At 47.5% G+C, this 19,949-nt stretch overlaps 20 non-coding genes across 20 annotated transcripts; all 20 read right to left on the bottom strand.

Moving 5' to 3' along the window:
* Positions 1-3,559: 3,559 nt before the first annotated feature.
* Positions 3,560-3,631, bottom strand: Trnae-cuc (transfer RNA glutamic acid (anticodon CUC)). Its single transcript has one exon. It is a non-coding gene; the product is annotated as a tRNA-Glu (tRNA).
* A 99-nt stretch (positions 3,632-3,730) lies between these two features.
* Positions 3,731-3,802, bottom strand: Trnae-cuc (transfer RNA glutamic acid (anticodon CUC)). The gene has a single exon. It is a non-coding gene; the product is annotated as a tRNA-Glu (tRNA).
* A 96-nt stretch (positions 3,803-3,898) lies between these two features.
* Positions 3,899-3,970, bottom strand: Trnae-cuc (transfer RNA glutamic acid (anticodon CUC)). The gene has a single exon. It is a non-coding gene; the product is annotated as a tRNA-Glu (tRNA).
* Positions 3,971-4,070: 100 nt separating this feature from the next.
* Positions 4,071-4,142, bottom strand: Trnae-cuc (transfer RNA glutamic acid (anticodon CUC)). Its single transcript has one exon. It is a non-coding gene; the product is annotated as a tRNA-Glu (tRNA).
* Positions 4,143-4,241: 99 nt separating this feature from the next.
* On the bottom strand, positions 4,242-4,313 carry Trnae-cuc (transfer RNA glutamic acid (anticodon CUC)). The gene has a single exon. It is a non-coding gene; the product is annotated as a tRNA-Glu (tRNA).
* A 96-nt stretch (positions 4,314-4,409) lies between these two features.
* Positions 4,410-4,481, bottom strand: Trnae-cuc (transfer RNA glutamic acid (anticodon CUC)). Its single transcript has one exon. It is a non-coding gene; the product is annotated as a tRNA-Glu (tRNA).
* A 99-nt stretch (positions 4,482-4,580) lies between these two features.
* On the bottom strand, positions 4,581-4,652 carry Trnae-cuc (transfer RNA glutamic acid (anticodon CUC)). The gene has a single exon. It is a non-coding gene; the product is annotated as a tRNA-Glu (tRNA).
* A 271-nt stretch (positions 4,653-4,923) lies between these two features.
* Trnae-cuc (transfer RNA glutamic acid (anticodon CUC)) lies at positions 4,924-4,995 on the bottom strand. Its single transcript has one exon. It is a non-coding gene; the product is annotated as a tRNA-Glu (tRNA).
* Positions 4,996-5,094: 99 nt separating this feature from the next.
* On the bottom strand, positions 5,095-5,166 carry Trnae-cuc (transfer RNA glutamic acid (anticodon CUC)). Its single transcript has one exon. It is a non-coding gene; the product is annotated as a tRNA-Glu (tRNA).
* Positions 5,167-8,909: 3,743 nt separating this feature from the next.
* On the bottom strand, positions 8,910-8,981 carry Trnae-cuc (transfer RNA glutamic acid (anticodon CUC)). Its single transcript has one exon. It is a non-coding gene; the product is annotated as a tRNA-Glu (tRNA).
* Positions 8,982-9,080: 99 nt separating this feature from the next.
* Positions 9,081-9,152, bottom strand: Trnae-cuc (transfer RNA glutamic acid (anticodon CUC)). The gene has a single exon. It is a non-coding gene; the product is annotated as a tRNA-Glu (tRNA).
* A 98-nt stretch (positions 9,153-9,250) lies between these two features.
* Trnae-cuc (transfer RNA glutamic acid (anticodon CUC)) lies at positions 9,251-9,322 on the bottom strand. Its single transcript has one exon. It is a non-coding gene; the product is annotated as a tRNA-Glu (tRNA).
* Positions 9,323-9,421: 99 nt separating this feature from the next.
* Positions 9,422-9,493, bottom strand: Trnae-cuc (transfer RNA glutamic acid (anticodon CUC)). Its single transcript has one exon. It is a non-coding gene; the product is annotated as a tRNA-Glu (tRNA).
* A 2,582-nt stretch (positions 9,494-12,075) lies between these two features.
* Positions 12,076-12,147, bottom strand: Trnae-cuc (transfer RNA glutamic acid (anticodon CUC)). Its single transcript has one exon. It is a non-coding gene; the product is annotated as a tRNA-Glu (tRNA).
* A 107-nt stretch (positions 12,148-12,254) lies between these two features.
* On the bottom strand, positions 12,255-12,326 carry Trnae-cuc (transfer RNA glutamic acid (anticodon CUC)). The gene has a single exon. It is a non-coding gene; the product is annotated as a tRNA-Glu (tRNA).
* Positions 12,327-12,425: 99 nt separating this feature from the next.
* On the bottom strand, positions 12,426-12,497 carry Trnae-cuc (transfer RNA glutamic acid (anticodon CUC)). The gene has a single exon. It is a non-coding gene; the product is annotated as a tRNA-Glu (tRNA).
* Positions 12,498-17,726: 5,229 nt separating this feature from the next.
* Positions 17,727-17,798, bottom strand: Trnae-cuc (transfer RNA glutamic acid (anticodon CUC)). Its single transcript has one exon. It is a non-coding gene; the product is annotated as a tRNA-Glu (tRNA).
* Positions 17,799-17,897: 99 nt separating this feature from the next.
* Trnae-cuc (transfer RNA glutamic acid (anticodon CUC)) lies at positions 17,898-17,969 on the bottom strand. Its single transcript has one exon. It is a non-coding gene; the product is annotated as a tRNA-Glu (tRNA).
* A 98-nt stretch (positions 17,970-18,067) lies between these two features.
* Trnae-cuc (transfer RNA glutamic acid (anticodon CUC)) lies at positions 18,068-18,139 on the bottom strand. The gene has a single exon. It is a non-coding gene; the product is annotated as a tRNA-Glu (tRNA).
* Positions 18,140-18,238: 99 nt separating this feature from the next.
* On the bottom strand, positions 18,239-18,310 carry Trnae-cuc (transfer RNA glutamic acid (anticodon CUC)). The gene has a single exon. It is a non-coding gene; the product is annotated as a tRNA-Glu (tRNA).
* Between the last annotated feature and the right edge of the window lie 1,639 nt (positions 18,311-19,949).

The raw sequence follows: 19,949 nt of genomic DNA, 5'->3' as shown, positions 1-19,949 counted from the left end.
CATCTGCGTAAGCTAACACTTTAACCTCTTTACCCAGTATGTTGAAGCCATGGATGGAACTTGACTGAATTACGCTTAAGCATAGTGGTTCCAGGTAAAGGGCGAAGAGTAGTAGGGACATCGGGCATCCTTGTTTTACCGGAGAGCAGGTAGCAACGGGTTTGGAGAGATGTCCATTAATAACTAAACGAGTAGAACAATGGGTGTAGCAAAGCCTAACTCCTTTAAGCACAATGGAGCCAACATTGGCGTGTTCCAGAAGAGAAAATAAATAGGAATGACTGACTCGATCAAAAGCTTTAGCAAGGTCTACTTGGAGCATTGCAAGCTGCTCAGTGGAACCGTAACAGTACTCAAGAAGTGTACGGGCGATATGTATGTTGGCCTGAATTGATCAACCTCTAATTCCGCACGTCTGATGGGAACCAATGAGAATCGACATCGCAAATTGTAATCTATTAGATAAAGCTTTTGCAAAGATTTTATAATCAAGGTCTGACAGCGTGATTGGTCTGTAGCTTTCAACAGAACGCAGTTTTTCCTTATCTGAGCTTTTTGGGATTAAAACTGTGTGGTTTTTGCAAAAAGATTGTGGAAGGGCGTCCACCTCTAAACTTGTAATAAATATATCCAATAATATGGAACTGATAATCCCTTTGAACGCTTTGTAAAATTCGCTTGAAAGTCCATCAGGGCCGGGGGTTCTCGATAAAGGCAGCTGATCAATAGCTTGCTCAATTTCTTGAATGGTAACAGTACCACTGATGAATGCACACTCCTCATTCTGTAAAGGTTTTACTACAGACACAAAACTCTCTAAGACTTTTGCATCATGACCTTCGGGAGGTGCACTGAACAAAGCATTGTAACTTTCGAATTGTGAAATTATGCCATTCGTATTTGTTACAAGACTACCTTTGGAGTAGATTTCCGAAATTACTTTTGAAGTACCGTGACGTCGCTCATCAAGTAAAGCTTGACGTGTTGGCTGTTCAGAGTGCAAAGCACGGCTGTTTCGAGATCGAACTCGCGCACCTCGGTAACGCAGTGCGTCATACTTTTGTAACTCACATTTAATATTTTCCATATCTTCTATGTAAGTGCCTGGCATTTCGCATTCCATCTCGTAAATGCTACTTAGGCTCTTGAGAAGCATTTCTTCTTCATTCTTTCTATAAAATGATTTCGCCGACCCAATTTCTATTGCCACTGTGCGAACCTCTTGCTTAAAGAGTTCCCAAGCAGCAAATAATGGCAAGTCTGTAGAAAAACAAGTTGTTAGGGCCATACGCACACGATTGATAAATTCCTGATCATTTAGGAGCTCAGAGTCAAGTTTCCAGAGTGCCCACTGTGGTCGGAAATTGGTTACAGATTTCTCACCAATTTTTGCGATAACCATACAATGATCAGAGAACGAAACTGCGATAGTACTACAAGACAGTCCTCGGGAGAGGAGTGATGAAGAGACATAAATTCGATCAAGGCGGGCGTAAGAGTGACCTTTAATTCGTGTATAAGAGCAAGAACCTTGTCCCGACGCTCCTATATCTATGAGCCCTGCATTCTCTATCACGTTAGACAAAACTTCACCACTCCTGTCTCGCTGAATGTTAATCCCACTTCGATCACTCGGATCACATACACAATTGAAATCTCCCATTAACACAATGCAGCGTTCACAGTCCAGTAGATTAGACACAGTATGAAATAAAAGAATTTGTTTGGCAGCGTCATTATAGCGTAGAGGTTAACTATTCGCCATGGCACACCCTGCAACACAAAATCGCAGTATATGTATCGGCCTTCAGCGTCCACATGGTAACTAAATGCTGAACAAAGTAGGCTCTTTTTCAGAAACAGGAAGCAGCCCGCGAATAAACCAAGGGCGTGTGAAACGCAGACATTATATTCAGACAGAAAAGGTCGCAAGGCCCTTTCTGTTTCGTCATCACTCTCAATCTTCGTCTCCTGCACGGTGACGAAGTCGAGGCGATGCCTAGATAAAAGCCGGCGAAGCTGTGCCTGTTTCTGCAAAGACCTAAGGCCCCGTACATTCAAAGTTGCGAAGAGAAGTTGCTGTGTCAGCGCCATGGTGACTAACCACTATACGGACCTAATTATCTATGTGGTCGGCCCTTGAGGGCAACGGTGAGGCTCCCTCCGAACCCCCACCAGGCCTCCTGGACCGTGATCGTCGGCACTTTCCTGAGTGTTTCGATGTCTTGCGGCGACGTGCTTTTCTTGTGGTACTGGTCGTGTCGCTGTCCGTGCTTGTTTCTGATGTGTTTGTCGCGCGGCGCTTCGGAATTGATGCATCCGCGTTACTTCGTCTGTCCTCTACCGGCACAGGGCACGTGTCGAGAAGCTTGGGTGAAGCAGATGATTCATTTTCGGCTGCCTCTTTAGCTTGCTGGGCAGGAACTGGCTGTGTGATTACGGGCGCCTCATTGCACTGTTGCTTGCACTGATCAGCTGTCGCTTTGCTACCGTCCTTGTCCTTGGGCGGTTGTGCGATGACATTGTCTTTTACATCTAGACGAGACTTGCCGGCACAACTGGTCTCCGCGGCAGAAGGGACATCTCCGGTCGCGTCGAGAACCTCTGTGGCGTCCATTATGTGTTCTTGCACGCATTCATCAGGAGGTCGTGTCCTATGTCGTAACTTGTAGGCGTATGTTACCACACATTCTTCAGCTGTGTGGCCAAAGCGCCGGCAGTCTTCACAACGTGGAGTTCTGCAGTTTCGACGAATGTGGCCAACCTTGTTACAGCGGAGACAAAGCGGGGGTCTGCCTGGAATCAGTACAAGGCTCTGCACTCCCCAGACAGGTGGAGATGTGGAACGTCACTCACACATACTCCGTCAGCAAGAGACAACACCACATCACGATTTAGAGTACGCATTTCTTCCATCTCCGATACTCTCCAGCTTTCTCCTGATATAGATTTCACTTTCCCGTATGCCTGGAGTGAATCCCGAATGTAGGCGTCTTCCAAACGCTCAGGTAGCCATAAAAGCTTCATTTTTACTTCTGTGGGCTCAGGGTCCATGACGATGCAGCGTCTTCCTTTCACTGATAAATCCCCGCACGTGACTAGATTTCATGTTGCCATTGGTGACTTGCACGTCACCATCCACACGTGCGACATCTGAAATTGGCCAATGGAACTTATTTCCTTTAGGTCAATAACATTCCGAAGGGCGTCTCTGAAGTCTTGGGTTCTGTACGGTCGACCAGCTAAGTCAGCATGCAGGTAAACAGAGTCCACAACCAGCTTACCGGTAGGAAGACGAGGTATCACAATACGGTAGTCATTGCTGCTGGCTGACGCCTGAACAGCAGCTCGGCCAGGGGCCGATAAATCCTTTGGAGCGGAGAACATGAAAAACGCGACCGTTCGGAACACCGTCTTCTTCTTTCTCCCTGCCACTAGACCGTGCCGGAAGGCGGGAACGACTGATGAACCCCCCCCCCCCCCCCCCAGCTATTCGAAAGCAAGCGCGAAAGAAATTAAAAAAAAAGTACAGTCGACGACAACAGCAATTCAAAAATAATTCCGACACCGGGAATCGAACCCGGGCCTCCTGGGTGAGAGCCAGGTATCCTAGCCACTAGACCATGCCGGAAGGCGGGATGGACTGATGAACCCCACCCACCTATTCGAAAGCAAGCTCGAAAGAAATGAAAAAAAAGTACAGTCGACGACAACAGCAATTCAAAAATAATTCCGACACCGGGAATCGAACCCGGGCCTCCTGGGTGAGAGCCAGGTATCCTAGCCACTAGACCATGCCGGAAGGCGGGAAGGACTGATGAACCCCACCCGCCTATTCGAAAGCAAGCGCGAAAGAAATGAAAAAGTACAGTCGACGACAACAGCAGTTCAAAAATAATTCCGACACCGGGAATCGAACCCGGGCCTCCTGGGTGAGAGCCAGGTATCCTAGCCACTAGACCATGCCGGAAGGCGGGAAGGACTGATGAACCCCACCCACCTATTCGAAAGCAAGCGTGAAAGAAATTAAAAAAAAAGTACAGTCGACGACAACAGCAATTCAAAAATAATTCCGACACCGGGAATCGAACCCGGGCCTCCTGGGTGAGAGCCAGGTATCCTAGCCACTAGACCATGCCGGAAGGCGGGAAGGACAGATGAACCCCACCCACCTATTCGAAAGCAAGCGCGAAAGAAATGAAAAAAAAGTACAGTCGACGACAACAGCAATTCAAAAGTAATTCCGACACCGGGAATCGAACCCGGGCCTCCTGGGTGAGAGCCAGGTATCCTAGCCACTAGACCATGCCGGAAGGCGGGAAGGACTGATGAACCCCACCCACCTATTGGAAAGCAAGCGCGAAAGAAATGAAAAAGTACAGTCGACGACAACACCAATTCAAAAATAATTCCGACACCGGGAATCGAACCCGGGCCTCCTGGGTGAGAGCCAGGTATCCTAGCCACTAGACCATGCCGGAAGGCGGGATAGACTGATGAACCCCACCCACCTATTCGAAAGCAAGCTCGAAAGAAATGAAAAAAAAGTACAGTCGACGACAACAGCAATTCAAAAATAATTCCGACACCGGGAATCGAACCCGGGCCTCCTGGGTGAGAGCCAGGTATCCTAGCCACTAGACCATGCCGGCAGGCGGGAAGGACTGATGAACCCCACCCGCCTATTCGAAAGCAAGCGCGAAAGAAATGAAAAAGTACAGTCGACGACAACAGCAATTCAAAAATAATTACGACACCGGGAATCGAACCCGGGCCTCCTGGGTGAGAGCCAGGTATCCTAGCCACTAGACCATGCCGGAAGGCGGGAAGGACTGATGAACCCCACCCACCTATTCGAAAGCAAGCGCGAAAGAAATTTAAAAAAAAGTCCAGTCGACGACAACAGCAGCAATTCAAAAATAATTCCGACACCGGGAATCGAACCCGGGCCTCCTGGGTGAGAGCCAGGTATCCTAGCCACTAGACCATGCCGGAAGGCGGGAAGGACTGATGAACCCCACCCACCTATTCGAAAGCAAGCGCGAAAGAAATGAAAAAAAAGTACAGTCGACGACAACAGCAATTCAAAAGTAATTCCGACACCGGGAATCGAACCCGGGCCTCCTGGGTGAGAGCCAGGTATCCTAGCCACTAGACCATGCCGGACTTTTTTTTTTCTTTATTACCGGTAAGCAGCGGTACATAAGAATACCAACATAACTAAGATATGTACAAACACAGATGGACTTCTCATCTGTTAAGTATAAATAATAAGCACATGCAGCCTGTCATATTGTAACAGGCTTTGTTCAGAATTCCTTAAGATTGGCCAGGGGTTCCATCCTGGCCATCCAAGGTGGGGGACACTCTTGTGTTGCAACCACATCAAGAAAACGTCTTATTTGTTCCCGAAAATACACACGGGCTGGTCTTCTATCGGGATCGCAATAGAAGCCTGCCATGCGGGAGCGCCATATACAGTAGAGGCCAGTCAGCATAATCTGATCAAACGGTGTTCCGTCATCGTCGTCTATCGGCAAAAATCTGATCCCATGTGGGTCAAGAGGAAATTCTTTCTTTATTGTGCGCTGTAAAACATCCCATAAGTATACTCCTTCCCAGCAGTGTAAAAAAACATGGTCTATGGTTTCAGGTTGTTTGCAAATTATACATTGTGAGCCCCATGGCATGTAAAAGCCTCTTTCTTCTAGGAACGTTGCCACTGAAAGTGTACCTGTGTGTAGTTTGAAAAAGAAACTTTTCATACCTGGCGGTACCTGCATTCGTTTGACGCGTTTAAAAACATTCTGGCCTGGGCCTCGACTGTATATGGCTCTGTACAGAGGCGGGGGAAAAAGGCTGTCCATTATATCGTTGCGCAGCTTTTTCCTTGAGACATTAAACAAATATTCTTTCGAATACCGTACAGCAAGGAAACGAACACTGAATACAATTTCCCTGTAAAAACCAAACACTGCCGCCGGCACACCTTGGGAGCATACAATCAACTCTGGCAACAAGTGCGCGAGTCTAACTCTACAGACTGTTTGCAAAAAAGGATCATCGTTGTTCCGAAAGAAAATAAAACGTCCAACAAGTTGCCTAACAAACAGGTGGGCCAGCCCTAATCCTCCATCTTTCACCCGTCTGAACAAATTATTGCGACAACATCTCTCCCATCCGGAACCCCACACAAACACGGCAAAAACTCTGTGGAATTTCTGCACATTGACCCTGTTACAGAAAATGAATTGCATGACATACCATAGCTTAGCGACGAAAAACAAGTTGCATACAGTAGCCCTGGCAAATACTGAAAGGTATTTGGCCTTCCACGCCTCAGCCTTCTCTTTAGCACTTTTAAGCTGGTCCTGCCAGTATTCGTCACTCTGTTTGTAAGCTTCGAGTGGTGCGCCTAAGTACCTTACTGGCGTTGTTGACCACTTGACATTCGCATATAAAGCAGGAGCCTCAGGCCACTCTCCATGCCAAATACCGAGGCACTTGCTCCAGTTTACTCTACTACCTGTGATTTCACCGAAGTTTTTCACAACATTTATCGTCTGTAAGATGCTCTCCTTGTCTTTGCAACACACGGCTACGTCGTCAGCATAGGCCAGGAGTTTGACTTCTGACGCTTGCATCGTAAACCCATGAATACATTTGTTCTCAATGACTGCCAAACACAAACTCTCCAGATAAATACAGAACAAAAGTGGGCTGGCTGGGCAGCCTTGACGCACGGAACGTTGAATGCTGATGGGGGCCCCCAATGTCTTGTTAATTATAAGCTTAGTAGTGCCGTTCCGGTACGCCATGGCTACCCCGTCAGTAATTATGGACCCGACATTTATATGCTTAAGAATGGCAAATAAAATACTGTGAGCAACACAGTCAAAAGCTTTCTCCAAGTCAAGTTGAAGAATCGCAACTCGTGCCCTTAAGGCGTCACAACATTCCAAAATCGATCTCATTATGTGTACGTTCGTGTTAATGCTTCGTCCTTTGATTCCGCATGTTTGGTGCCGACCTACTATGGTTTCCATTACTGTTTGTAACCTGTCTGCGATTATCTTCATGAATATTTTGTAATCACTGTTGGTAAGTGATATTGGTCTGTACGACGTTACATGTTTCAGTTTCGCAGGCTGGTCAGTCTTAGGCATTAGTACAGTGTGCGCTTGCCCGAAAGAAAGTGGCAATGCGTTTACTTCATACGCTTCGTTAAACACGTCAGCGAGTAGAGGCGATAGATCTGATTTAAACAGTTTATAAAAATCGGCACAAAGGCCATCCGGACCGGGTGATTTTCCGGCTTTTAAATCTTCAATTGCTTGTTCAACTTCATGAGTTGATATCGGTGCCTCGAGCCTGTTCTTCGTCTCGTCGCTCAGTTGCGGCATACGCCCCAAAAACGCAGCTGTAAAGGCGTCTACGTCAACAGTTCTCGATGCAAAAAGTTCTTGGAAGTGCTTGAAAAACGCTTGTGCTATCTCCTCACCGTCAGTTATTTCATTACTATCTACTTCAATAGTATGTATGTGATTGCGCCGCGCATGCGTTTTCTCCAGACCTAGCGCGCGTTTAGTTGGCGTTTCATCTGCTGTCAATGCCTCTGCCCTTGCGCGTATAATCGCTCCTCGATATCGCTCTTCATCGCATAGCTCCAATTTCGCTTTGATGCTGCGTAAATCGTCCTTGTATGCGCCCGGCTGGCTGCACTCTAAGGCCGTTAATTTTTCCAACACTGCCCTTAGTTCTTTCTCTTTAGCTCTTTCTTCGTACTTTATTTTACAGGATCGGTCGATGGCGGTTAACTTAATTCGTTGTTTAAAAATTTCCCATTTTTCAGTGATTTGCGCCACTTTGTTGTTTTCTACTTCCTTCAAGTGTTCTTGTACGTCGCATAGAAAAAGCTCGTCCTTTAACAATTTGGAATTCATTTTCCACATTTCCCACGTGAAAGTGTTGCCTTTCCCTTTGCGTCCAACACATGTCTTGACCAAACAGTGGTCGGTGAAAGATATAGGTATGACATCGTAGCTGCGACATATGGGTATAACATCTAGTGTCACGTATATCCTGTCAAGACGAGCATGACTATTGCCTTGGAAGTGCGTGTATTGAACCTGGCGTGTTCCGACTAGGCAATCAGCCACATCGTCCAAGTCACACTCGGCTAATAGTTCACTGAGGACATGACAGCTTTTATCATTTCTTCTCTTGCCTGTTCTATCTCGATCGCTGAGTACACAATTAAAATCTCCCATAATAATGACTTTTCTATGCGCGCATATGTGCGCCTTTAACGCGGAAAAAAACATCTTGCGTTCATCGCATATATTGGGTGCATATATACATATCACCCGCCAAGAATCATTACCAACAGCAAAGTCGCAATACACTAGTCTGCCAGAAGGACACGAAAAATAATTTTTGATCAATAGCCCGGGCAGCTTCTTAATAAATAAAATAACACCTACCGACGCTCCTTTGGCATGGCTCACTACCGCGTAATACGAAGGCATAAACCTTAGCACCATGCCTCGGGTCTCTTCCTCCCCTTCGACTTTTGTCTCCTGCACGGCTAGAACGTCGAGGTCTTGGTCCACCATCATCCGGTACACTTGGCTTTGTTTACGCTTGGCGGCCAGACCTCTCACGTTTAGCGTGCCCAAGCTAAGCGTCGGGTTGGATGCCATTGCTACTACGGGAAAGAGAGAAAGGCCCGAGGCATCGTGCTCACCGCAACGTCTAGCCAGCGGCTAGACGCCCCCGGGACCGTCCGGTGGTCTGGCATAGACCATGCCGGACGGCGGGAAGGACTGATGAACCCCACCCACCTATTCGAAAGCAAGCGCGAAAGAAATGAAAAAGTACAGTCGACGACAGCAGCAATTCAAAAATAATTCCGACACCGGGAATCGAACCCGGGCCTCCTGGGTGAGAGCCAGGTATCCTAGCCACTAGACCATGCCGGAAGGCGGGAAGGACTGATGAACCCCACCCGCCTATTCGAAAGCAAGCGCGAAAGAAATGAAAAAGAAGTACAGTCGACGACAACAGCAATTCAAAAATAATTCCGACACCGGGAATCGAACCCGGGCCTCCTGGGTGAGAGCCAGGTATCCTAGCCATTAGACCATGCCGGAAGGCGGGAAGGACTGATGAACCCCACCCACCTATTCGAAAGCAAGCGCGAAAGAAATGAAAAAAAGTACAGTCGACGACAACAGCAATTCAAAAATAATTCCGACACCGGGAATCGAACCCGGGCCTCCTGGGTGAGAGCCAGGTATCCTAGCCACTAGACCATGCCGGAAGGCGGTAAGGACTGATGAACCCCACCCACCTATTCAAAAGCAAGCGCGAAAGAAATGAAAAAAAAGTACAGTCGACGACAACAGCAATTCAAAAATAATTCCGACACCGGGAATCGAACCCGGGCCTCCTGGGTGAGAGCCAGGTATCCTAGCCACTAGACCATGCCGGAAGGCGGGAAGGACTGATGAACCCCACCCGCCTATTCGAAAGCAAGCGCGAAAGAAATGAAAAAGAAGTACAGTCGACGACAACAGCAATTCAAAAATAATTCCGACACCGGGAATCGAACCCGGGCCTCCTGGGTGAGAGCCAGGTATCCATGCACTAGACCATGCCGGAATTTTTTTTTCTTTATTTCCATAACAACATACAACACGGAACCCAACATAAAAAATGCTAAAAGCGCCAACCAATAGCTTGTTGACGCGGCACGACTAAAAGGGCTTTAATGACACTAGGTCATTAAGTACGGGAAACCATGTTGGCTGTTCATCTTTTGATTGGTACACATCACGCATATAGGCAATACTTTCAATGAAGTTTTCCCTTACCGTTCTTACAACAGGTTCTGCATGTTTGAATGCCATTCTGGTTTTCCAGATACTATGCAGGCTTAATACCATGAACATGTCATATGGTACGCCCTCATCATTGTTTACTGGAAGAAAATGAATCCCATATGGTGTGAGGGGCAAATCCTTTTTCAGCGTTCTCTGGAGAATGTCCCAATGAAATATAGAATCATAACAGTCCAGGAATATATGGATTACTGTTTCAGGCTTCCGGCATAAAAGGCAATCAGCTGACCATGGAACAAAAAAAACCCTTTTCCTGCAGCCAAGGTTTGACTGGGAGCGTACCACTATGAAGTAGAAAAAAGAAAGTTTTCACAGACGGTCGAACCGGCATTCTTTTAACTCTTTTTAAAACGTCCTTACCCGCACTGACAAAAAACATGTTTCGATAAAGAGGCACTGGAAGCATGACGTCACGTAGATCTTTATACAGTTGTTTCTTTGATACGAAGGTGAGATAATCTAACGAGAAACGTACTTTAAGAATTTTGAAAGCGCTTACAACTTCGCGTAGATACCCGCACAAACTACTTCCTGTAACCCTACACGAAGACACAATAAACTCAGGAATGGCGCTGTGCAATCTCACTTGAAGCACTGCACGCAAAAAAGGGTCGTGCTGGTCCCGCAAGAATATAAACCTTGAGACAATCTGCCTCAGAAAAAGATGGGCTAAGCCAAGCCCTCCCCTTTTCAGGGAGTGAAACAAGTTTAGTCGGCTCGTGCGCTCCCATGTTGAATTCCATACAAATACTGCAAGGATCCTGTGAAATTTTTGCACACTAGCTCGTGACATAGCAATCACCTGCAACACATACCAAATTCGTGCAACAAGGAACGTATTGCAAATCGTTGACCTAGTAAATATGGATAAATTTTTTTCCTCCCAATTTGGTGGTTTTCGTGCGCACCCGTTCAATCTCTTCTTTCCAATATTCTGAAGGATCATCATACCAGTTTAAAGGTGCTCCTAGATATTTTTGGGGCGAGACTGTCCACTGTAGGTTTTCAAAGACGTTGGGCTTCTCATCCCAGCTTCCATGCCAGAAACCTTTACACTTCTCCCAGTTAACAACGCTTCCAGACATTTTGCAAAACGTTCGAGCTTGTTGAACAGTTTCGCTAACACTTTCCTTGTCCCCACAAAAGACGGCAACATCATCTGCATACGAGAGAATTTTCACTTCACTCGTCATTAAGCGGAATCCCCTTATTTTGTCACTGTGTATCACTTTTAAGCAAAAAGGCTCCAAGTAAATTGCGAAGAGAAGTGACGAAGCCGGACATCCTTGCTTTATACTTCTACAAATTTTAATTTCCCCAGAGAGCTGTTTGTTTACTATCAAGTTCGTGCTACACTCTTCATAACATAGTTTCAATCCTTCTAGTATAATGTTGCCAACATTCACATGCTCTAGAATAGAGAAAAGCACACTGTGTACAACACGATCGAAAGCCATCTCCAAGTCAAGTTGCATCATTGCCACTCTGCCTTCCCATGCATCGCAACACTCAAGAATACTTCTTGCCACATGCATATTATTCAGTATCGACCGGCCTCTTATGCCACATGTTTGATGTGGGCCTACTACTGATGTCATCACTGACTGCAACCTTCTTGCTAACACTTTCATAAATATTTTGTAGTCGACATTTAACAAACTTATGGGGCGGTACGATCTTACTGAGAGAAGCTTTAAAGGGTCGTTGGTTTTCGGAATCAGGACGGTATGGGTTTTCCGGAAAGATGGTGGCATATATTTTACTTAAAAAGCCTCCGCTAGAACATGGTGTAAAACGACTGCTAGTTCATGCTTAAATACCTTATAGAAAGCCGCGCCTAGGCCATCAGGTCCTGGCGCTTTTCCAGGTTTCAATTCATCAATTGCTCTTTCGATGTCACTGAAGGTAATGGGTTCCTCAAGAACGGTTTTAACGTCCTCATCTAGCCTCGGCATTAAAGCCAGATATTCCATGTCAAAACCAGCTTCCACTAGTCCTTTGCAGCTCAACAACTCTCGGTAGTGTTCGGTGAAGGCACGCTGTATTGTATCACTATCGACTAGACCATGCCGGAAGGCGGGAAGGACTGATGAACCCCACCCACCTATTCGAAAGCAAGCGCGAAAGAAATGAAAAAGAAGTACAGTCGACGACAACAGCAATTCAAAAATAATTCCGACACCGGGAATCGAACCCGGGCCTCCTGGGTGAGAGCCAGGTATCCTAGCCACTAGACCATGCCGGAAGGCGGGAAGGCGGGAAGGACTGATGAACCCCACCCACCTATTCGAAAGCAAGCGCGAAAGAAATGAAAAAAAAGTACAGTCGACGACAACAGCAATTCAAAAATAATTCTGACACCGGGAATCGAACCCGGGCCTCCTGGGTGAGAGCCAGGTATCCTAGCCACTAGACCATGCCGGAAGGCGGGAAGGACTGCTGAACCCCACCCACCTATTCGAAAGCAAGCGCGAAAGAAATGAAAAAAAAGGACAGTCGACGACAACAGCAATTCAAAAATAATTCCGACACCGGGAATCGAACCCGGGCCTCCTGGGTGAGAGCCAGGTATCCTAGCCACTAGACCATGCCGGAAGGCGGGAAGGACTGATGAACCCCACCCACCTATTCGAAAGCAAGCGCGAAAGAAATGAAAAAAAAAGTACAGTCGACGACAACAGCAATTCAAAAATAATTCCGACACCGGGAATCGAACCCGGGCCTCCTGGGCGAGAGCGCGAGAGCGCGAGAGCCAGCTATCCTAGCCACTAGACCATGCCGGGTTGTTTTTTTTATTTTTTTATTTTTTTTTATTTTTATTGCCGTCGTCGACGTTCATACTCAAGGGTTACAAAGGATAAAACGTGCCAGCCACACTTCGGCTAGCACAGCACTAAAATATTTTCAGTGACACCAGTTCATCGAGTACAGACATCCATTGTGGTGGATCAGGCAGTACTCTGTACGCGTCTCTCACGTAAACAACACTTTCAATGAAGTGTTCTCGCACCGGTTTCACAACGATGCCTGCATGTTCAAATTGCATGCGAGTTTTCCACATCGCGTGGAGGCCCAGGACCATAATGAGGTCATACGGTACTTCCTCTGAGGTATCTATTGGCAAGAAGCGTATTCCATACGGGTCCAGAAGTAACTGTTTCTTCAGCGTTCTCTGCAGAACGTCCCAGTGAAAGATCGGGTCCCAGCAATCTAGGAAAACATGTTCTATTGTTTCTCGTTTTTTACATAAAAAGCAGTCGGTTGTCCAGGGGATGAAAATACCCTTGCTATGAAGCCAGGTCTTAACGGGAAGTGTGTTTGTATGTAATTTGCAAAAGAAAGACTTAGTTGATGGCCTTACTGGCATTTTCTTGACTCTTTTTAGAACGTCCTGTCCGGGGCCTCCACGGTGTGGTGAACGGTACAAAGGTACACGTAGCATCGTGTCCACAAGATCTCTGTACAATTTTTTTTTTTGTAACGGTGGACAGATACTGCAGCGAAAAACGCACATTCAACATCCTATGCGCCAGCACCACTTCACGCAGGTACCCAGTCACGGTTCCCGGCATGTTCTGAGCCGACGAAACAACAAATCCCGGAAGAAGTCTACTCAGCCGTACTTGAATTAGTGTTCGAAGAAAGGGATCATTTTGATCCCGCAGAAACACAAAGCGTGACACAATTTGTCGCAAAAACAAGTGAACCAGACCAAGCCCACCTTTCTTGACCGGGAGAAACAAGTTTGTCCTCTCCCAGGTAGAGGCCCAAATGAAAGTGGCGAAAATGCGGTGAATTTTTTGTACGCTTACCCGCGCAGCACACAACACATTCATAACATACCATATCTTGGAAACTAAAAAAAAGGTTGCAAACAGTGGCTCTAGAAAACATTGACAATTGCTTGCCTCTCCAACCGTCAGCCTTTTCCTTTGCTGTCGAAACTTGGTCGAGCCAGTACGGTTCAGGCTCACGGTAACTTCCGAGAGGCACCCCCAGGTACTGTGTAGGTAACCTTGACCAATTCAATCGAGAAAAGGTCTCCGGCTTGTCTTCCCAACTCCCATGCCAGAAGCCATAACTTTTATCCCAGTTTATCTGGGCTCCAGTTGAATTGCAAAACTTTTCGACTACAGCAGTTGCCTCTATTATGCTCGCTTTATCTGTGCAGAAAATCGCGATGTCGTCTGCATACGCCAATATTTTAACATGTGCCGCCTGTAGTCGATAGCCTGCTATGCGTTCGTTGTTTTTAATGGCCAAACAGAGTGGCTCGAGATAAGCGGCAAAAAGAAGGGGCGAAAGCGGGCATCCTTGACGCACCGACGAGAGCACACGAAAGCTATCGGTGAGCTCCCCATTAACAATAATTCGCGTTGAGCAGTTCTTGTACGCCATCGTGACACCTTCCGTTATCACACTGCCAACATTCGTGTGTTCAAGTATGCATACAAGAGCCTTGTGCGAGACGAGGTCGAAGGCTTTTGCCAAATCTATCTGCATCATTGCGACGTAATCGCCAATCGCATCGCAACACTCTAGCACACTTCGAGCCACGTGTACATTTGTTGTAATACTGCGGCCTTTAATGCCACAAGTCTGGTGCGGCCCTACCAATGTTTTGATGACACTTTGCAGTCGTTTTGCTAAAACTTTCGTGAATATCTTATAGTCAACGTTGGCTAGAGTTATCGGGCGATATGAGCCAGGCAACAAGCCTTCCTTTTCATCATCACTCTTCGGGATTAGTACGATATGCGATGTTGTGAAAGACAAGGGCAATCTTTTTCGGTCGTACGCTTCGCTAATAACTAGTTGGAGGACATGAGCCAGCGCAGACTTAAAAGTTTTATAGAAAGTGGCCCCTAAGCCATCAGGCCCGGGTGCTTTACCGGGGGCCAACTCGTCTATTGCGCATTCTATCTCACTCAGGGTAATGGGATGTTCAAGCCGTGTCTTAACTTCTTCATCTAGCTTTGGCATCAATGAAAGGAATTCCATCTGGTAGCCATCTTTAGGTTCACGTGGTTGACTCAAGATGGCTTTGAAGTGATCGGCGATCCCTTGCTTGATGTCGTTTAGGTCGGACGTGATATCATTGCCTTTAGCTAGCTGGCGGATTTCCTTCCGACACGCGTACCTTTTCTCGTCTGCGAGGGCTCGTCTTGATCGCACAACGGCCGCTTTGTACTTCTCTGAGTCTATCCTTTCGAGTTCGGTTTTTACTTCCTTTATTTCCTTAGTATACACACCAGGCTGGGCACTTTCCATGCTGATGAAAAATTGCAGTTGGTGGCGGAGGTTTGTTTCTGCCTGTTTCAGGTTATGCCGAAGTACACTGCTTCTTTCAATAGCCATAGTTTTAACTTTCTGTTTAAGTTCTTCCCATTTAATGGCGAAGCTTTCTAGTTGGACTGAACACAGGCTTTCTAGTTCGTTCGCAACAGCATCAACGAAACCATCGTCACCCAACAACTGCGCGTTCAATTTCCAGAGGTCCCAGTTAAAGGTGTGTTTGATCTGTCTTTTCCCAAAGGTGGCAGTTACCAAGCAGTGATCGCTATAGGCAATGGGTTGCACATCATATTCACTACACAAAGGCACCAATTCGTCTGACACATATAATCTATCTACCCGAGCGTGGCTATCACGCTGGAAGTGGGTAAACTGCGGGTGAGTACCGCTGGCGAAGACACTACCGACATCTTCCAAGTCATAATCGTGCACCATCGCATTTAGCAATTCAGCGCTCTTGTCGCGAACGTGTGAACATTTTGCGCGATCGTCAGCAGTGCATACACAGTTAAAATCGCCCAGCAGTATTACCACCTTCTGACAGTTTACGTACGTTTCAAGACGCTCAAAGAAGGATCGCCGGTCCGTTTCGATATTTGGTGCGTAGACACAAATGACACGGAAATCCTTATCGCAAAAACAAAAATCAGCCACTAAAAGGCGCCCACTATCACACGAAAACACTGACTGCACACAACTGCCAAAATTTCTTCGAATGAATATAGCGCAACCACCTGATCCACCAACAGCGTGCGAAACACACACATCAAAGTGAGTACGAAAATTGGACACCATTCTGTCGGTTAGCTCTTGGCTCTCTATTTTGGTTTCTTGGATTCCCACAAGATGCAAGTCATTATCTAAGAGTAGACGACTTAGCTGGCATTGCCGCCTTCTTGCGCTGAGCCCTCGTACATTTAACGTGGCTACACGTAGCGCTCCTTCAATATTGGCCGCCATGACTAAACGGCAGAAGGGTGCCCATCAGTTACCCAAGGACGCGTGTTCATATTGACGCACCGATAACCGCGTCGAGAGCCACAAAAGCAAACACAACTCGGCCTCTCTAAGAAACACTCAAATGCAACTTGAGCCCCCGTTCCTGACACGTATCTAAAAAGGATGGGGCTCATGATGACGGCCATTGCACTCACCAACCCCCCTACCCGCCTAAGCTACAGACAGTACAAAATTACGGAGGCGGTTTACCCGCCTGCCGTGGATCGTCCGTAATGTTCGGCCGCAGCTTCAGGGTTGGTCTCCTCATACCTGGCGTTTTGGGCGGTGGCTCGTCTCCGCCATTGCTGTCTTGTAGCGTAGCCAGGCTATTGGCCTGGTCGTGCGGTCGTTTCCCCGCCAGCAAGTTGGCAAGCCCGGTATGGGTGTCCATGTCTTCATGTTCAGGAGGGGTGGAGGCCGCTCCCGGGTCAGGTGGGCTCTCTTCCTCACGGTTCGGCATGGCTACAGTGCCCTCCACTTGCTCTTGCTGTTCAGTGGCGACGGCTTCACCGACATGTTGCCCCTGTTTCTGAGGTCGTGCCTCCGACTCTGCCACCTCGCCAGCTGCTTCCTTAGCCGTGGTCGATGTGTCTTCCATATCCGCCTCGTCCATGAGTAGGGCGGAGTTGTCGTCGTTGCTCACGGGTCCGGTCACGCTTGCGTACGTCCGCTCGCACTGACTCTCTTCGTGACCGAAGCGTCGGCACGCACCACACCGCGGAATGCGGCAGTCGCGACGAATATGGCCCGTTCCGCGGCAGCGCAGGCAGAGAGGGGCCCTGCCCGGCACAACCACGAGGGCCAGCTCACCGGCGACGCTCACCTGGTGCGGGAGGTCGTCAAGCATTACGCCCGGCTTCAACTTGAGCGTAACCAGTCTTGTAGTAGAGTTCTTGTCAGCCACGCCATGCACCCGCCACCGGTCGCGGGCGACGTCCGTGACCTTTCCAAACGGCGCGAAGGCAAGACGCACGTCCTCGTCAGGAATGGTGTGCAGCAGCCAATGCACTTTTAAGCGTACATCCTGCTTGGCGGGGTCAATGACGAGGCATCGGCCCTTCTTGACCTGTAGCTCACCAACACTGACGATCTTCTTCACAGCTTCGTTGTCTTTGAAGGTCACGGCCCAAACATGGCTCATACGGTAGGCCCCGAGAGCCACCACTTCCGGCAGGAGCGATAACGGGGCGAGCGCATCGCGGGAATCTTCCACCCGGTATGGGCGGGCCCTGATATCACAATGTAAAAAAACTGTGTTCACAACAAAACGCCCTGTTGGCAAACTCGGCAAAACAACTTGGTACTCGTTGTCCGCAACGACACTCCTGTTACCGCGGCCGCTCTGGGCCGCTGAAGCCGCTCCTACGGCGCCCGTCATCGTACGTCCGTCACGCTCGGTGGCCGGAAGCAGAATCCCACTAGACCATGCCGGAAACGGGAAGGACTGATGAACCCCTCTCACCTATTCGAAAGCAAGCGCGAAAGAAATGAAAAAAAGTACAGTCGACGACAACAGCAATTCAAAAATAATTCCGACATCGGGAATCGAACCCGGGCCTCCTGGGTGAGAGCCAGGTATCCTAGCCACTAGACCATGCCGGAAGGCGGGAAGGACTGATGAACCCCACCCGCCTATTCGAAAGCAAGCGCGAAAGAAATGAAAAAGAAGTACAGTCGACGACAACAGCAATTCAAAAATAATTCCGACACCGGGAATCGAACCCGGGCCTCCTGGGTGAGAGCCAGGTATCCTAGCCATTAGACCATGCCGGAAGGCGGGAAGGACTGATGAACCCCACCCACCTATTCGAAAGCAAGCGCGAAAGAAATGAAAAAAAGTACAGTCGACGACAACAGCAATTCAAAAATAATTCCGACACCGGGAATCGAACCCGGGCCTCCTGGGTGAGAGCCAGGTATCCTAGCCACTAGACCATGCCGGAAGGCGGTAAGGACTGATGAACCCCACCCACCTATTCAAAAGCAAGCGCGAAAGAAATGAAAAAAAAGTACAGTCGACGACAACAGCAATTCAAAAATAATTCCGACACCGGGAATCGAACCCGGGCCTCCTGGGTGAGAGCCAGGTATCCTAGCCACTAGACCATGCCGGAAGGCGGGAAGGACTGATGAACCCCACCCGCCTATTCGAAAGCAAGCGCGAAAGAAATGAAAAAGAAGTACAGTCGACGACAACAGCAATTCAAAAATAATTCCGACACCGGGAATCGAACCCGGGCCTCCTGGGTGAGAGCCAGGTATCCATGCACTAGACCATGCCGGAATTTTTTTTCTTTATTTCCATAACAACATACAACACGGAACCCAACATAAAAAATGCTAAAAGCGCCAACCAATAGCTTGTTGACGCGGCACGACTAAAAGGGCTTTAATGACACTAGGTCATTAAGTACGGGAAACCATGTTGGCTGTTCATCTTTTGATTGGTACACATCACGCATATAGGCAATACTTTCAATGAAGTTTTCCCTTACCGTTCTTACAACAGGTTCTGCATGTTTGAATGCCATTCTGGTTTTCCAGATACTATGCAGGCTTAATACCATGAACATGTCATATGGTACGCCCTCATCATTGTTTACTGGAAGAAAATGAATCCCATATGGTGTGAGGGGCAAATCCTTTTTCAGCGTTCTCTGGAGAATGTCCCAATGAAATATAGAATCATAACAGTCCAGGAATATATGGATTACTGTTTCAGGCTTCCGGCATAAAAGGCAATCAGCTGACCATGGAACAAAAAAAACCCTTTTCCTGCAGCCAAGGTTTGACTGGGAGCGTACCACTATGAAGTAGAAAAAAGAAAGTTTTCACAGACGGTCGAACCGGCATTCTTTTAACTCTTTTTAAAACGTCCTTACCCGCACTGACAAAAAACATGTTTCGATAAAGAGGCACTGGAAGCATGACGTCACGTAGATCTTTATACAGTTGTTTCTTTGATACGAAGGTGAGATAATCTAACGAGAAACGTACTTTAAGAATTTTGAAAGCGCTTACAACTTCGCGTAGATACCCGCACAAACTACTTCCTGTAACCCTACACGAAGACACAATAAACTCAGGAATGGCGCTGTGCAATCTCACTTGAAGCACTGCACGCAAAAAAGGGTCGTGCTGGTCCCGCAAGAATATAAACCTTGAGACAATCTGCCTCAGAAAAAGATGGGCTAAGCCAAGCCCTCCCCTTTTCAGGGAGTGAAACAAGTTTAGTCGGCTCGTGCGCTCCCATGTTGAATTCCATACAAATACTGCAAGGATCCTGTGAAATTTTTGCACACTAGCTCGTGACATAGCAATCACCTGCAACACATACCAAATTCGTGCAACAAGGAACGTATTGCAAATCGTTGACCTAGTAAATATGGATAAATTTTTTTCCTCCCAATTTGGTGGTTTTCGTGCGCACCCGTTCAATCTCTTCTTTCCAATATTCTGAAGGATCATCATACCAGTTTAAAGGTGCTCCTAGATATTTTTGGGGCGAGACTGTCCACTGTAGGTTTTCAAAGACGTTGGGCTTCTCATCCCAGCTTCCATGCCAGAAACCTTTACACTTCTCCCAGTTAACAACGCTTCCAGACATTTTGCAAAACGTTCGAGCTTGTTGAACAGTTTCGCTAACACTTTCCTTGTCCCCACAAAAGACGGCAACATCATCTGCATACGAGAGAATTTTCACTTCACTCGTCATTAAGCGGAATCCCCTTATTTTGTCACTGTGTATCACTT

Source organism: Dermacentor silvarum, chromosome 3, assembly GCF_013339745.2.
Source record: "Dermacentor silvarum isolate Dsil-2018 chromosome 3, BIME_Dsil_1.4, whole genome shotgun sequence".
NCBI lineage: Eukaryota > Metazoa > Arthropoda > Arachnida > Ixodida > Ixodidae > Dermacentor > Dermacentor silvarum.
This window is presented reverse-complemented; position numbering and strand designations above follow the sequence as displayed.